This window comes from Ambystoma mexicanum, chromosome 10 (assembly GCF_040938575.1).
Source record: "Ambystoma mexicanum isolate Mex_15411 chromosome 10, UKY_AmexF1_1, whole genome shotgun sequence".
Classification (NCBI taxonomy): Eukaryota; Metazoa; Chordata; class Amphibia; order Caudata; family Ambystomatidae; genus Ambystoma; species Ambystoma mexicanum.
Window position 1 is genome coordinate 631,343,148 of NC_090932.1, and position 12,290 is coordinate 631,355,437.

Genomic DNA, 12,290 nt, shown 5'->3' on the forward strand with positions numbered 1-12,290 from the left:
AAGCTCGTTACACATGTTTGCTGGAAATCCGCCCATGTTTTATTTTTTCAGACGTGTCAAATTGTATGTACATACAATAGTCATATATCTTAGTCCCCACTTGACAAAATCCATTCAGAATTGACACAACCATTAAAAGTTAGGTCTATAATCTTTCTGAAAACTTTTGTCCACATTCGTCAAAAATGAACCAAAGTTATAAGCCATCTAAAAATGTTGAGACCCCTCTAATTTAGCCCCCTCTTGACAAAATCCCACCAACCATTACAGAAATATTTATATCTAGATCTAAAATCGTTATGCAAACTTTTGTGTTTCGTCAAATGGCACCACATTTATAATCCTTTGCAATATTTTGGGACCACCCTCTAATTGTGATCCCTCTTGACAAAACAGCTGCGCACTTTCCAGAACCATTCAGAATCATGTCTAGAATAAATTTCATGCAGTTTCATTGAGCGGTGCTAAAGTTATAAGCAATCCAAAAACTGCTTTTCACCAACCCTGTAATGCAGAAATAGGCATAGATGTCCACGAACATCCAGACTCTTTGCGGACTTCAGGAACGAAAACCACCCTGTTTTTTGGCTTCTTACAGCCATATCCCATCCCATCCTCATTACCCCTCACCTCTCCAGAGATTGTGTGATCAGTTTGATAAGTGTAATGTGGTGTCTTTATGTTTTTACCGCAATGTTCGCAGACACCGGCGGATGTTTGCGAATCCAACATGGCGCGTGTTTCCAAAAATCTGAAGCACCTCACGGTTTTCACCATCCAATCAGTGGGCACATCCGATGTCTGCGGACTTCACGTCGCTCTCTAGTCCAATCGGAGGCCCGTCCGCGGATCGAACAGGGAAGTGAGTCTGTGGACCGAACCCAGATATCACACATTTTTTTACCTACGTATGCAAATGTGCAATTCACTGAAAGAGTACTCCCAGGAAAACTCACTGGATCGAATTAGCCCATTAGATTAGTTATTTTATGATTTATTTCCTTTTGCCACAGCACAGCACCATCTTGGATGCGTGTCAATGAATGCATTCAATAGAGGAAACAGACAGATATTTGATTTTCTCTGTAGTTGGGCAAGCTCCGCTATTCACTATCCACTAGCTCAAGTTTAATTACACATTTTCATTTATAAATCAACCCCAAAAAGGGAGGCCAACAACCTCAGAGCACTTTCTAATAAAAGGATGCAATAGAGATTTGCCGAGGTAGGAGCCACACCAGTCACTCTCCGTCTCCTGAAGAAAAAGGACAAGACACCTGTCATTGATTGATACATAGGAGGAGGAGTGAAAGGAACCAGGAATCCATAAGATCAGCTTTCTGGGGGAGGTACATTTTTCTTAGAGGGAATAGCAGAGATCCATGGAGGCGGGTAACACACCAGTCGTTGTCCGTATCTTGAAGCAAAAGGACAAGACACAGACACAGACTATAGGTTGAAACATGGGAGGAGGAGTGGGAGAAACTGGGAATCTATGAGGGCAGCTTCTGGAGGCAGCATATTCACCTTATTTTGCTTTGAGGGAACAACAGAGATTCATGAGGTGGGTGACACACTAATCATGGGACTCCCTTGAAGAAAGAGGATGAGATACCCACCATTGGTCGCCCCTGGAAAGAGGAGTGAGAGGAGCTGGGAGTCACTGAGGGCTGAATGTGGAACAGGCATGCTTGCATATTTCTTTGGGATGGTGCAACAGAAATTCTGGGAGGTGGGTGACCCACATCTGGGCACACTTGGAACAGCATACCAGTGACCAAAATGAGTCAGAGGTAGGGAGAGAGGTGGTAGAGATAGGTGCTACTCATCATGGTCATTTTACTCCTACTCATCATGGCCATTTCACTCCTACTGGAACAACAAAAAATGGACCTTGGTGAAATGAGATCAGAACATTTGTTACAGATGACAACACCAACATATATATATATATATTTATATGTAACCTTCTAAATGTAACATTTTGAAGGTTACATATAAATAAATATATATATATATATTTGACAAGAGTTGGTGTTGTCATCTGTAACAAATGTTCTGATCACATTTCGCCAAGGTCCATTTTTTGTTGTTCCATTATATGTAGCCTGTAGGATCTGTGGTAGTTCAGGCACCCTTTATTTTGAAACATTTCCCTCCTACTCCAGCACTTGCTGTGTTCACTGGGTAGGCCAGAATCTCACAATGTATATTGAAGGTATTATTCAACTCATCTTGCACACCCCCTGTCACAAATCAGTCTGGGTTCAATTTCCAGTATAAAAAATGCACAGACATTGCACCAAAACAATGAACATCCATACAACCAACAGAAGAGGCTGCACTTTCAGCATTGGTCACTACATCGTGGGCAGTAGCTGAAGAGGATAGCTACAATCACTGTTGGTCAGAACATTAATAACTCTCCTTGCAAAGTAAAATAGTACTTTACTGTACAATCAGGAATATCCCTGTGGACATTGACATTGGGTAAGTCACCCATTAATGCTGGGAAGATTCAACAGATATTAGGGGAGGCAGGAGACACACCAGTCACTGACAGACATGTGTTGGGGTGGTCAGGAAGGGTCCCCATCATTATGAAGGGTTCATGTTGCGCACTCCCTACTGATGACTGGGGGTGCAGCAAACTGAACACAATGTTGTCATTTCATAGGTACATGGTGTACTTATTTGTGGATGGCATACGTTATTTTTAGTGTTGCTTTTTGTTCCAAACAAATACATATTAGCTTGCATGCGTGCATGAAAGATAAAGTATTAAATCCAGCAAATGTAAAAGCATACATAGACATCAATATAAATATGTGGGGTATTCATGAATCTCAATATAAATGACCGTTTCCCAATTAATTAAAACACAGTGGTTAGGGCTTCCTTGCAAAATGCACTTTGACTTCTAAATGCGTTGTCACACGGCAGAAGAAGTGTGACTTTGCCCTTTGCAGAAATAGGGCCTCATTACACGGAAGGCGGTGAGCCATGGCGCTATTAGCGCCATGGCTCATGCCGGTAAAATACCGGCACCGCCTTGGCGGAAAGGGGATTTACCGCCCCATTCCAAGGTTGGTGGGGCGGTAAATCCCCCTTCCGCCATTGCCCTTCCCCATTCCCATTTCCGCCCCATAGGGCTCTATGGGAATGGGAAAGGCGCTAATTACGGCACCGCAATTTTGCGGTGCCGTAATTAGCTCGGAGGTCCCTTAGCGGGTTGGTTTTTAACACCTGCAAAAAGCAGGCGTTAAAGCACCAACCCGCTAAGGGACCTCGTAGTAAGCCGGTAATGGTTAACGGTCACCGTTACCATTAACAGTGGCCGTTAACCATTACCGCTTTCCGTGTAATGAGGCCCATAGTCTTGAGTTTTTATGGTCTGATAAGTCTGGTAGATAGTAGATATAATCTCCTGCTTTTCGAGAATGTGACCAAGGGTGTTTTATTATTTATTTTGGTGAGTAGAAAAACATGGGGTAAGCTGGTGCCTAAAGCTATTTAGGAGTTTCAATTATGGGATAATGTGGGAGATTTGTAGATTGGAAAGTTTCAATGGAACAGTGACCTGGGAAATGAGATAGCATCACAATCGAAGACAAATCATTCATGAAGCCTCCTCATATTACGGGAAATCTCCATAGAAGACATGTGCCAATCTAGAGTTAGGGTTCAAACAGCTTAGGGCAGTTATTGCTCTTAATGAATTATGTTTTCAATACTAATATTTAACCATGTGTTGCCGTCATTACCTACTATCGATGACGCATAAGAAGAGGTGTGTTATGAATATAATCAGAATATAATTATTGAGATAAACCTGGCCAATGAAAACATAGGAATTGGGAAAAGATGGGATTTCTTTGAAGAGGGTTGTGTCCAAACATGTTTGGGGGTAGATTGCAATACATTATTTTGGGAGTGTTTTAATTGTTGCAAAAATGTATAAAAGACATGTACTGATGTGGCATTGTTGAGACTTGGGTTAGTTTGGTCCTGCAACACCATCTTACTGCTCTCTGGAACTGTGTACAATAAATGTGACTTATGCACAAACGTGTGCTCACTTCTTAAGTGGTGGGCCTGCTTCGGTTTCAGTGAAAGCCCATCTGAACACATGCACAATTGGGTGTTACCTCTTAGGGGAGCAGAAGGAGCCGGGGATCCCTGAGGATTGTTTGTGAGAGAAACATATTATCCTTATTTTGCTGGGAGGTGGCAGAGGAGAGTACAAATTCCATGACTCTATCCCTGTGACCCTCATCCACTAGGTCAGACATTAATAAAGATGAAATGGATGATGATCAAGAAAAATATTATGCTCCTTCAGAATCCAGATGGGGACAAGCATTGTATTGTATGGTATTGTTTATTTATATAGCACCTATACACAGGAAAGTGTTTCAAAGCTCTCAAGGAGGGTGGGAACTGGGAAAATAAACAACAGTCGCTCAGAGCTCTTGAAATTCTGAGACGATAATAGTCTGCACAAGTAGAGAAAGTGAGTTAAATACATTTAACAGTTAAGACACAGCAAATAGGCTTGACAGCAATTCTGCAGTTGTACCAGTGCAAGTAAGGGGGAGAAGACAGGGGAGAAAAGGCAGGCAATCTTCATGCATGTTGCATTTGGATTGTGCAAGTGCATCAACAGTAATTGGGAGGGGGAGGTCCAAGTGCACCCAGTCAGTGGAGACTGGGGTAAGTGCAGAGATAGCGACTCTCTTGGGTTATTTATAAGTGCTGTGAAGGAGGGTGGGTGTAGGGCCTTGAGGCAAGTGCGAAAGAGGTTTGGCGGGGTGCCCGGGACCAGTGAGACACAGAGGTACACCACACAGCCAGTAAGCAATCTGTAAGAAGGAGGAGGGAGAGATGGAGAGAGCAGAGAGCTAGGTAAGCAGGGTAGCGGGAGAGCGAAGGAGTAGGAGAAGAGGAAGGTCTTGAGGAGTGTCCGGAACTTAAGAAGGTCAGGCTCAAGGCAGAGGGCGGCAGGGAGGCTATTCCAGAGGGAGGCACTTGCAGGGGATAAGGATCTCCCTCCAAATTCTGCTTGGAGAACTGGCTCACTTGCAGAAGATTGGAGGTAGATGAGCAGAGGTCGTGAGGGGAAGTATTTAGGTAGGCACTGTTGCAGGTAGGTAGGTCCCAGGCCCCAGAAAGCCCTGTGGACAATGCAGAGTGTATTTTACTTGATCCTTGTAGCCATGGGAAGCCAGTGAATAGATTCCAGTGCTGCAGATATGCGGTCCCTGTGCTTGAGGCCAAGGATAAGTCTTGCAGTTCTGTTCTGGATGAGTTGCAGAGGGCGCAGGCCCTAGGAAGGGAGGTTGGAGAAGATGGCTGTTGCAATAGTTCAGCTTATAGAGAACCAAGGCTCTGGAGACAGTGAGCCGCAGGGGGAAAGTGAGAAAAGGTAGAGTACCTTTGAGGAGGTGTAGCTGACAGACTTTTTAGAAATATCAGAGATGTGAGAGGAGGAGAGCATGGAGTCGAACAGGACCCTGAGGTTTTGAGGATGATTGCTGTTAGAAAGCAGTGATACAGAGTATAATTATGAGAATTACATCACAGATGTATAGGCTGTAGTATTAAAGCAAGGTCAACCCTTTAAGCTCTTTAAGAAACAACCTTCCCTTCACAGATCAGAAAGAAAAACACATTATTGTGTATAGGCGCATTACAAATGCCATATCATATCTTATCATATCATTGCGCATCAGCTAGAACGCCACCATTTTCATCACTGCCTGCACCATTATGCCCATATGAACCGAGGAACAAAATCTGTTTAGTAGCCAACTACAGATGTCAAAAGTGTGGCAGTACTTCACAGAGAATAAACAGTAACTAAATCTGGCTACTGCACACAATGACAGAAAATGGTGCGCCGAGGAAGGCATCCGCCAACTTGGGTTCTACATCTTTGTGGTCCAGTAAGCAGCAGCACCATTCATAGACATGGGAAGAAATCAAAAAGATCTGAGGTGCTTCCATCCCCACACGATCACACAAGATATATACCTCCACAAATCCACACAATTATCCCTAAAACACTTCAGCTGTATCAGTGCTTGAGAGTAGGAAACCAAGCCTTTAACTCTGTCCCATAGTGGTGTATAGCATTGATCCCAAATTGCATCTGGACTAGAGTTAAACAAGCATTTGGGTGTGTCAAAAAACACAATTCCCATTACAGTCAGCCTGTGCTAAATGCTAACCTCTATTGTTGGCAATAGATATATTGCCCTACTCGTTTGTGAAAAACCCTAGATTTCAGTGTCTTATGGGACAAAGTCATTTACAGCTAGGAAGTCACTGGCTGACATTTTTTTCTCTTGTGAAGAGGCACCCGTATTGTACAATGAGGACATTGCTTCAGGTGATCTGGTACTACAGCTGTCAGTGGGAAAACATTCTACTACCCCATGGACATGTGGACCAGGGGTCAGAGCATTTACTACATGTTAGTCACAGAAATCCTGAATCCTGGTGGCCTTTTATTTCCTCCAACAGCCGAGATGGATCCCGGAGGAATCCATCAATGCATCAGGTGTGGACAAAGACCAGAGGGGCATCAATCTATGGGAGAAGGTGTAAGAGGTGGAAGCAAAGTGGCTAAGGTCTATGAGTTTGCATTTGGGCTGGTTGCAGCAGAAATTGGTTTGCATGTCATTGCTGTCTTAAGAATTGGTAATACAATGTGCGTTCCCTGTTTTGTTCATGTCCACCGCCCTGTGGACACAAGCTTTGTCAGCAAATGTGAGCCTTTGAAGGGAATTGTTGCTGTGGCCCAGAAGATCATCTCCCCTTTTAGATGTACTTAACAAATAAAAAATGCATCACATCAATGTCTTCTGATCGAACTGAAGACCTCAGTGGCCACCAGTTGGAACTCTACTTTGCACATGTTGGACAGGCTAGATGAGCAGAACAATAACCCAGTAGATTGCATCAATCACTGCAGAGTTCTAAACATGGTATTGTTAAGACTGTGCCACAGCGTCTAATGTCTGTTGTTTTGTCTCCAAGTGGGTTAACTATCACACTGCATTCCTTAGTTAGGTTCTCCCTCTGGTGTACCTGCTTGAGCTCAATCTTACCAACATGTTGATGACCTGTTCCTTTGCAATTGATGCCATTGTGACATGGATGTTGAGTGACTGCTTTCAACCTTGTGTGGTTATCAATGGGTACATTAATTTTAAGGTGGCACGGAGTGCATCATGGATTTACTTGAGGACCCGCATTTCTAAGTAAAATTGCAACTTTCATCTATGTCCAGGGGGGTGAATGACAAATAGCAAACATCACAGGCAGGGGACATTGTGCAAATGTGCAAGGATACTTTTCTGCAGCAGTTGCAGCATCATTTGGAGTAATAAAAGGCAGCAGAAAGAACAGTAACCAGCTGGATCTTGCCAACTATAAGAGACATGTCAAGCTCATGGAGGATGGAAGCATCAACAGACGGTACATCCCTGACACCTGCTGAAAACGTTGTGAGAAGTGAGGATGCAGCCTACTGGGAGGGGAATCTGTGAGACAGCCTCCACAATCACTTTAACATCTAAAATATGGATGGGCCATCAACAGGAAAGGACAGTGGATCATCAGCCACACAGATGCCTGATGCCTACCTATTGGACACTTCATCCATGTGAAAGGATAATGCCCTTTTACAGTGTTGGTACAGCAAATTGGCCAGTGGCCCTTGTGTCAGTTGCTGAAGAATCACTAAACAGCCCCCTTTTCAGTATGCAGTTCTAGAGAGTTATTAGTGAGGCTGGTGATATTGCCTCTAACTGTAGGAGAAGACTTGAAGTGCTGCATGTTCAACAATTGACATTTTTAAAAATCAACAAGCACTTCATAATGTAAGCCTACTATACAAAGCAATCAGCAATACACCAGCTTGGATGATAATCACGATGATTGTTTTTTCGGCACATTCCAGACACTAAAAGGTGTATCAGGGTTGTTTCATGATATATGTGGTTGGGAAACTGATACCTGTAGTAGTGACTGTGACTGGGAGGCCCTGATCAGTTGTCTTACACACGCTGTTGCATTGGATATAGATTGCTTAAAAATCTGTCAAATGTTCTCATAGTTTCCCACAGGGTGCATCAACCGACTAAATTTCTTGGACCCTTTTTCCCAGTGCAGAGTCACTGAATAAGATTTTCAGACTCCTCCCCTGGGCGCACCATCCCACTAAATATGCTGGCTCTTTCAGAGGGTGCAGCCACTCAGAAGCACTCTTGGTCTCTTTCACAGGGTGCAGCCACCCAGAAAAACTCTTGAGCTCCTTCAGAGTGTGCAGCCACCTAATAATATTTGCAGGCTCTTTCACAGGGTGCAGCAACTAACTGAAGTTATCAAGCCCCCCAAAAAAACATTTGTTAAAGTTCCCAAGCTCCCTCACTGGTCGCTGCCAGTTTTGCAGGTTGTAGGATCTCCCTTTGAGGGAAGTCCCTCCACCATGACGGCCTAATTTCTTCCCTCTGTATAATTCCCAAAAGGACTGAATGGTGGTGGAGCTCTATATGCCTCCCCTAATTGTCTGCCCCACTATACAGTATGCTAATGAAATCCCCACAATAAAGTCAGGAGGTACCGCCATACCTCATGATATAGACAAGGGTGTCCTGCCCAAATATGAGTCCTGCTGGGGGTGTACTACCCCTAAACACTTTATGTGGTGATGCTGGCTGCAGGGGCCTGCTGCTGGCCAGAGTTGCTGGTGTCTCTGATGCAGAGAGAGCAGTCTGGACAGGTGTGGGGGTCTTGGTATGCCGTTTTTGATGTTGTTGCCATGCCATCCCATCTTCCTCCTCCTCACGGAGGGAGTGGTGGTAGCATGGTAGCTAGTGAGGCCTGAGAAAAACAAACACCAGGCACACCTTCTTGTGCACACATTTCCTCATGGTAATAATCCCTAGTGTGGAAGCCTTGCCCCTTTCCTTCTTGCCCCACTTCGGGACTCTTCCTACAAACCTCCACTATGCAGAAGACCTCAGACGTATCCCCCTGACTGTCTTCCATGGTCAAAATAGTCCCATGACTCTGACCGCATGGGCTGTGCACAGGGGTGGTGGTCACTGATCCATGGGTATCCCAATGGGCATGGCTTCCACTACTCCAGGGCATAAGCAGTAAGAAGCTCCTCTTCTCCCATCACCTCCTCTTCTTGCTCTTTTTGTTTGATCTAATGTAGGTTCACAGCTGCAGCAACAGCCCTCCAGGGTGGTCTGCCCTTTGAGCCTATGCTTAATGGAGCTCCCCCTCATACACAGCAGTACCTTTATCTTGCTGTGTGGGGACAACGTTCTCCTCTCTGCCACACACACAGGCACGGCCCAGGCCAAACTCCTCACCCAGTATGATTGCTGTGGCTGCTTCCTACTTCCAGATGAGGAACATACTCTCTTGGCCCTACTCTTGGGTCCATATTAGAGCCAGTTTTCCCTGCGTCTGTGGAGGCATCCACATCAGCATTTCCTCCACAGCCTTAGCAGGGGCATCCATATGAGGACCTGCCTCCCCTTCATCCATGGTATTTGTCTGCACTGTTATGTTAAGTTATGTTATGTTTATTTCTAAAGCGCACGTACGCCTAAGGGCATCATGGCACTGGGTAGAGTGAGAGGGCCGCAAGTGTGAAGGATTCTAGTACAGATAGGTCTTCAAAGCCTGATGAAAGGCCAAATGATCGTCGACCACGCGAAGAGACAATGGGAGGGTATTCCAGGCTTTTGCAGCGATCACTGAAAATGCGCATCTGCCAACATGAGAGAGTCTGACACGAGGGACAGAGACCAAGAGAGCAGACTGAGACCGCAGAGAACGAGAAGGAATGTAGCAAGGAAACTTTGCCTGGATGTATTCTGCACCATGTTTATAGAAAGCACAGTGTACGATACACATTGGGGGTCATTACGAGTGTGGCGGTAAGGGCTTAATGGCACCGGTAAGGATGCTGGTGTCGTTAACCCCTTACCGTTGCATTACGAGGTCCCTTGGCGGGTCCCACTAAGGCCGGCAGGTTTTACCAGCCGTCCTTAGCGGGAGCCGCTAAGGGACCAGGGAGCTAATAACGGCCCTGTTATTAACGGGCCCATTATTAGCTCCCTCCCCATTCCCATTGAGCCCTATGGGGGCTCGAATGGGAATGGGGATGGGTATTTTGAATGGGGATTTACCGGGTCCTCCAAGGTTGGAATGACCCGGTAAGTTCCCATTCAAGGAACCCGGACACAAGTTTGGAGGCAGCCATGGTGCCATGGCTATCTCCAAACTCGTAATGACCCCCATTGACCTAAAAAGAATCCTCTTCTCAATGGGCAGCCAATGCAGTTTATTATGAAGCGGAGTGATATGGGTACAAAAAAAGAGAATGGGCCTCATTACGACCCAGGCGGTAAATTACCGCCTGGGTCGTACCCTTACCACCATGGTGTAAACTATGTTTACACCATGGTGGATGGCGGATTTACCGCCCCATTCCAAGGTGAGTGGGGCGGTAAATCCCCATTTCCCATTTTACCCTTCCCCATTCCCATTTTTGCCCCATAGGGCATAATGGGAGTGGGGAAGGCGCTAATTACGCCACCGTAAATTACGGTGGTGTAATTAGCACCGTGGTCCCTTAGCGCCATGGATTTTAACGCCTGCAAAAAGCAGGCGTTAAAATCACCATGGCGCTAAGGGACCTTGTAATCAGGCGTTAAGGGTCGGCGCCGTTTACGGCGCCGTTAACCCCTTAACGCCTGACTCGTAATGAGGCCCAATGAAGCATTGAAAGATCAGCCGCATTTTGGAGCATTTGGAGGTGGTTGGTAAGATAGCCTGGCTGGCCCAAGTAAAGGGAATTACAATAATCGGTGGTGCTCAGCACCAAGCAGCTAACAAAGGAGCGTGGTATTTGACCAGAACAAAAGAAAGCACCTTGCATAGTATATGCAATTTGAAGTGTCCGGACTTGCATATGGCTCCCACTTGGGGTGTCATGGATAAGGAGGAAGACAATGTAACCTCCAGATTTTTGACTGAGGCAGAAGGCATAGGACGAGATTGGCCACAATTCAGAGGTCCAGAAGAAAAGAGGATTAGAGGTGCCTACAACCAGCACCTCAGTCTTGGAGCCATTGAGTTTCAGCCAATTGGCTGCCATCCATGAACCCAGGTCTTCTAAACATCTCCTAGCTGTGTCGGCACTAGAAAGGTCCAGGCGGACCAAAATCTGTGTGTCTTCGGCAAAGGAGTAAAATCTGAACCCGTGGGACAGAATAAGAAGCAGAAGTGGACGAATGTACAGATTGAATAACATGGGGGACAGTGCAGATCCCTGGGGGACTCTGCATGAAAGCTGCCCAGGTTGAGAGCAGAAAGGGGTAGAGATACTGATTGGGATCGATCAGACAAGAAAGCATGGAACCAGTCAAGAATTTGACCCGAGATACCAGCATCCGATAGCCGGACCAGTAGGGTGGGGTGGTCTACTGTATCAAATGTGGCAGACAGATCTAACAGCAATACCGCTCCCACCCCACCCTGGTCAACAAGCCGAGAAAGATCATCCATTACAGAATTAAGGGCAGATTCCGTCCCTCTCCCAGGGTGGAAGCTGGATTGGAAGGGATTGAAAAAGCCTGATGATTCCAAGAAAGAAGAAAGAATAGGAGAGACCAGATCCTGAAGAACCTTCATAAAGAAGAGAAGAAAAGAAATGGGGTGGAAATTAGACAGTACCTGAGAATCAAGAGATGGCTTCTTTAATAACAGAAACACCAACACATGTTTCAGCGAGCTAGGAAACAGCCAGTTTGAAGGAGTTATTTATTGCAGCAGTGATGTGTGAGAGTAGCTCACTTGATAAGTCTTTAATCTGAGTAAGCGGAATGGCATCCACTGGAGAAGCAGATTTCAGACCATGAATGACTTTAAATATCTCGAGATCAGAGAACGCAGCGAAAGAGGCCCATTGTGCCAATATCAATACGTATAGTTTCAATTTTTGAAGAAAAAAAGGACGACAGAGAGTCACAAAGGACTTGCAATGGAATAACCGCCAGGCCTGGTTTCTTCAGAGTAGAGAGAGACCGAACCAATTCAAAAAAAGGGCCTTGGGCTTGTTTATGGCACCTTCTACCATGGACCCAAAGAAAGCTTATTTAGCTATCAAAATAGCCTTTTGGTAATCCGTCAGAAGATTACGAAAAGTAAGTATTGCCTCCAGAAGATAGCCAATCCTCCATTTCCTTTCAGCTTGTCTATAG